Genomic DNA, 6000 nt, shown 5'->3' with positions numbered 1-6000 from the left:
CTTTTCTCGGTACTACAAACAACTACAAATAAGTAAACAACTTCTCCTCCACCAGCAGCCTTCGGAACAGTTCTCGAGAACACTATTCCTTCTTCTCACAATATTTGTTTTGTATTTTATTGCACTTTTTAATGTCTTTGCACCGTACAGCCGCAAAACAAATTTCACAAGTCAATAATAAACCTGATACCAATTCTTTTTTTTTGCACTATTTATTTATTTTGTAATTTTAAATCTTGGTATTATAAAACGCAAATTGTACATCAGACGTGTCGCTGATGATCCCGGGGACAGTATCTGTTTCACAGAGGTCTGGCCGATTAACAACAGGAACACTTCCCTGGTAAGGAACTCCGCGGCCGCTCGGTGGGCGGGGCGAACTCGCTCCGGAGCGTCATGGCGTCACTGCGTGACGTCGTTCGGTGCATGGTCACATGACGCCGGCCCAAAACGCCGCGTTGACGTGACCGGGAGGTGTGGTGACAGCGGCGGGAGAAAGGTGAGCGGAGGCCGGTCTGTAAATGGAGGGTGGTCGGTCCTGAGAGCCCCTGCGGTTGGCTCGGCGCGGGTCACCCGGTAAGTGAACGGGAGGTCGGCACGGAGCCCAGGCCTGTGGGGGGGTTTGAGCTGGTTGTCTCCGGTTGCTGAAGTCCCGGGGCTAGGATGGGAGGCGGGGAGGTGGTTCTCGGGGTCTGTGCCCGGGAGATGCACCTGATCGGGTAACCTGGTGGAAAACGTCCCAGGTCGTAAACTACTGGTTAATTTTGCATCCTACTCCGCCAGCCTAGGTTAAGACGTATAAAATTGGCATTGAAGTAGGCCGTTCAGCCCACTTTATTTATGCTAGTTCCTGTGGTAGAGTTGACACGTTCATACCTTGCATTTTGTCAGTAACTTATCTTCCTTGATTTTAGGTAATTTTTGAGTCCCCGTGTAGATCTGTATGGGATTAACTTGCACTACCATTTCTGGCTTTGTAACAAAAAGTGATACCAATAGTCAGTCGAGCCAGGCGGCGCATGTGGAGAGAAAAAGTGAAAATATTTCAAGTCTGCTACTGTCGATTATGATTATCTTTATGTTCACTAGAGGGATATCAGAATCATGTTTATTATTACTGACTTGTATGAAGTGAATTTTGTCGTTATAACTATTCTGTTAAAATTTCTAATCATTTTTGAAAGCAATTTCCACTTTTTTTAATACGGAGTATCTTGTTTGGGAAGCTCTACTATTTTTAATGTATGATGATCATATATCACAAGGAAATTTCTTCCAAATATGATGTGGTATTTTATAAGTTGTTTTGGAGTTCATTGACTTTGACCCTTCAGAACTACCAACTTCGCTGCTGTAAGCAGACACACCCAAAGGTAAATTGCCTTCAACTTCCTACTCCCAGATCGGAAGAAACTAAAAAATAACCTTGTTTCATTTTTTGAATGATTGTCTGAGGGATGGTGGGGAAGGAGCAGATCAAAATTAGCTGGACACAGAGAGGAAAATTATGTTTGGATGAGTTGCAGAATTGCAAGATTAGTTTTATGTATTGCAGTGTCCTCAGTGGAGAGATGTAATTCTGTATAGAAATGTGTACAGTTTAAGGGGGGGTCTAACTTTTTAAAGCATATTTAGTTTGACATATTTCTAGATTATTGATATAGTGACGGTTGTTATTTACTTTGGCCTGAAATGTTAACTGTTTATTCAGTTCCATGGATGCTGCCTGACCTGCTCAGTTCCCCCAGCATTTTGTGTGTGTTGATCTGGATTTCCAGTAGTATTTATGTTTATTTATTAATATTTTTATTTTCAGTTTGTCTTTTGCACTTTAGTTGTTTGTCAGTCTTTGATTATGTATAGTTTGTCATTAATTCTATTGTATTTCTTTGTTGTACTGTAACTGCCTGTAGGAAAATGGATCACAGGTACATAACATCATATAAATATTCACAAGAAAGTGATGAATATAAATTTTGTAGTTTTTGCAAGAGAGAACACAATTAGAACAACAACAAAAATCTATTTTGGTGCTACGTGATTAGAGTAGTTAACTTTTCTAAATTTTAGTGATTAAGGTTTTGATGATTGGTTTAAGAACCACGTGGTTGGAAAGAAGTAGCTGTTCTCGAATCTGGTGGTGTGGGTCTTAAGGTGTACCTCTTGCCCAGTGGTAGTTGTGAGAAGTAATATGGCCCAGATGGTGGGCATTTTTGCTTTCAGTGGTGGCATGGGATGTACCCGTAATGTATTGGGCTGAATGCGTTACTCTCTGCATCTTGTGTTCCTGTGCACTCAAGTTGGTATACAGTACCAGACCATAGTGCAACCAAGTCAGGATACTTTCAACAGTACTGTAGTTGGGATTGAGAAAATAGATTATTACCGAGTGACAGAAAGCAAAGGTTTTAACATCTGGATTGCTAAAAGAATTCAGCAGTGACACAACCAATATTTAATATTTAATACATGTCTGGTGCCTAAGACTTTTGCACAGTGCTGTATTTGCCAACGTGGAGCGGAGAGCAAGTTTGTAAATCTGGTGGGAGCAGAGGATGTTGGGAATGGTGAGAGTGGAACACCACGGGAGGGGTGTGGGACAGGTGGCAGAGGAGGGGAGTTAGGCCCCGGAGGAGGAGATGCAGACATACCCAGCCCTGAGATACCAGGCAGGGTCATTTGATTCCAAACAATTGATTTATTGATCATTACAGAAAGACTGTTGCTTTCCACTCTCAGTCTGCTGTAGTGACCCATCTCAGAATCAGGTTTATCATCATTGACGTATGTCATGAAATTTGTTTTTTTTTGGGGCAGTAGCAGTACAGTGCAATACGTATTTCTTAACAGTGCTGTGCAGAAGTCTTAGGCACACTAGTTTTATCTATATCCAGATATTTAAAAACTTCTGCATAGTACTGTACAATAGACTATTATGAAAAATTAAATATAGATGGACTGGCAAACAACCGATGTGCAAAAGAAGACAAACTATGCAAATAAAAATAATACAGAGAACATGAGTTGTAAAGTGAATCTGTGGGTCACCTGTAGAGTTCACTATTTTTTATTTGTATGGTTTGACTTTTGCACAGTGTCGTTTGTCAGCCTTTGTTTATGTATAGTTAAATGAAGTTATCCACAGCAGATCAGAAGCCTGTTGGTTGTAAGGTAATAACTGTTTCTGAAGTTGTGGTGTGGGCCCTAAGGCTTCTATATGCCCTGTCTGATGGTAGGAGTGAGAAGACAGCATGGCCTGGATGGGGTGGGGGGGGGGGTCTTTGATGATGGATACTGTCTTCTTGTGGCAGTATTTGATGTAAGTGTACTCAGCGGTGGGGTGGGTTTTGACTGGGGTGGACTGAGCTGTATTCACCACTTGCTGTAAATCCATTCCTCTTGATACCAGAGTAGGTGGTAGAGAGGATGCACTGAATGAAGAACTTCTAAGACTGGTACTAGGAAGAAGATCAAAGAGAAAATTACTTTTTAAAAAGATGTTGACAGCAAAAGTAGAGCAGTTGACACTTTTTTTCTGGTAATATTTTGTTTTTCTTGTAATGTTATGGAAGTGAATTTGTATTTCTTAACAACAGAAAGGTTTTTTCCAATTGGGCCTGCAGACTTTTCCTGCCATTCTGGCATTGATGTATTCATGCACATTGTATTCCATATCCATGCTTTCACCTGTAACTTTATTTTTTATTTAATTTTTTATTCTTTATAATTGTTGCATGTCATGCCCTGACCAACACCACACCAAGTTCCCAGTATATGTCTATGGCAAATTGAGTTGATCGTTGATGATCATGGTTTGATCTGCATCAGGTGTTAGTCACATAGTCACAGAACACTGCACACAGAAACCGGCTCTTCGGCCCACCCAGTCCATGTCGAACTATTACTCTGCTCAGTCCCATCAACCTGCACCGGGACGTTAGCCCTCTATACACCTCCCATCCATGTACCTATGCAAATAGCTCTTAAATGTTAAAATTCGCCACTTCTGCTGGAAACGCCACACCCTCACCACCTCCTGAGTGAAGAAGTTCCCCCTCGTGTTCCTCTTAAACCTTTCACCCTTAACCATGTCCTCCACTTCTAGTCTCACCCACCCTCAGTGGAAAAAGCCTGCTTGCTATCTATACCCCTCATCGTTTTATGTATCTTTATCAAATCTCCCCTCATTCTCCTAGGCTCCTGGGAATAAACTTCTAACCTATTCAACCTTTCCTGATAACTCAGGTCTTCAAGTCCTGGCAACATGCTTGTAAATTTTGTCTGCACTCTTACAATCTTTCCTGTAGGTAGGTGACCATAACTGCACACAGTACTCCAAATTAGGCCTCACCAATGTCTTGTACAACTTCAACATAACATCCAACTCTTGTAATCAGTGCTTTGATTTATGAAGCCCAGTGTGCCCAAAACTTTCTTTACAACCCTATGTACTTGTGATGCCACTTACAAGGAATTATGGATCTATATTACACAATCCCTCTTTGCCAGTTCTCTGAAACCTGGAGAGAACTCGCTGCCCATCAATTCACTACCGGACAGCAAAGAGAACCAAGCATATACTTCTGAGTCGAACAATGCACGCATGTTCCCTTGTGACTACTACAACTCAGCAGACACTTGACATGCTTTGGGCATGTGGTGTCGGCAAGTTGTTTGAGCTGAGTGTGGAAGGAAACAAAGGAGATGGAGGTTAGCAGGATTGATTAACATCAAAGAGCCACTGTGGAAACCAAAGGTTGGCATCAGGTTGTCTTGGTGACTAGTTCATTTGGTCAATTATTCAGAGGAGTCTCCAGTTCAGTGGTTCAATTTGATACCAGAGAATGTATACAGTATACGACCTGAAATCCTTACTCTTCGCAAACATCCACAAAACAGAAGAAAAACCCCAAAGAATGAATGAAATAACATTAGAACCCCAAAGCCACCCTTCCCCTCCCATGCACAAGCAGGAGCAAGAGCATCAACCCCCCCCCCCACTTGCTCCAGCAAAAGCATTCATCCTTCACTACCCACCATGCAAACAATAGCAAAGCCCCTAGAGACCATCAAAAACTACTGTCCATCCCAACACTTGGAAGGCTCTCTCTCTCTCACTTGCCAGGGAGAGAGAAATATCACTCCTGCATCGGACAGGAGGGGAGACCAACGGCTTGCTGTTTCGATGTTATAATCCGCAGCGTTGCCTATTTGAGTTTCCCTGACTCTAGGACCAGCAGACTCTTGCTCACTATTGCCTGCCTGCTATTTCAATGTTTCAGTCTCCCGCAATGCTTCAGTCAGCGACATTGCTGAACAATCGGGTCTTCCGCAGGGCTGCGCCCGATGGTGCACGTCTTCCAGGCTGCACCTGGAGATAGCGAAATGCCAGGCCGCTTGGCGAGTTCCAAGAGTTGAACCCATAGTTGGAGTGCAGCTGTCGATCTCGGACTGACAGGACCCCACACACCTTGAAAAAGGACAAAGAGACATGAGAAGAGGAGAAATCAAACTGTTCTGCAGACGAACTGGAATAAGTCGCCAGGTCCGCAGAAACATCTGTCGCCATCTTTAGCTCCTTCCATTCTCATTTGATGGTACTTGGAATGGGAAGGAAGTATGAAGATGGGATTGTAAAAGTTCAGTTTCTTTTAGGGGACAGAAGCTGATGGTGCCACGTGGCTGTGTGGCAATTAGCATAAAGCTTTACAGTGCCAGCAATCACGGCTCAATTCTGCCACTGTCTGCAGGGAGTTTGTACATTCTTCCTGTGACCCCATGGGCTTTCTCCGGGTCCACTGGTTTCCTCCCACATTCCAAAACTGTACAGGTTAAGATTGTTAAGTTGTAGGCATACTATGTTGGTGCTGGAAGCGTGGCGACACTTGCAAGCTTCCTCTAGCACATCCTTGGACTGTGTTGGTTGTTGACATAAATGACACATTTCACTGTATGTTTTGATGTTTCAATGTAAATATAACAAATAGCTCTAGGGCTAAT

General features: G+C 42.9%; 1 protein-coding gene across 2 annotated transcripts in view; it reads left to right on the top strand.

Moving 5' to 3' along the window:
- Positions 1-444: 444 nt before the first annotated feature.
- The window catches only part of azi2 (5-azacytidine induced 2), an 88304-nt gene continuing 82748 nt past the window's right edge, over positions 445-6000 (top strand). Inside the window, exon 1 of one of the 2 annotated variants that reach the window (XM_063069495.1) lies at positions 445-576. The gene's annotated coding sequence lies outside the window, so the exon portion shown is untranslated. The remainder of the gene's footprint in view (positions 577-6000) is intronic. The other variant, XM_063069496.1, reaches the window with a different exon arrangement.

This window comes from Mobula hypostoma, chromosome 17 (assembly GCF_963921235.1).
Source record: "Mobula hypostoma chromosome 17, sMobHyp1.1, whole genome shotgun sequence".
NCBI classification, from domain to species: Eukaryota; Metazoa; Chordata; class Chondrichthyes; order Myliobatiformes; family Myliobatidae; genus Mobula; species Mobula hypostoma.
Note: the sequence above shows the minus strand (reverse complement) of the source record. Positions and strands in the feature narration are given on the sequence as shown.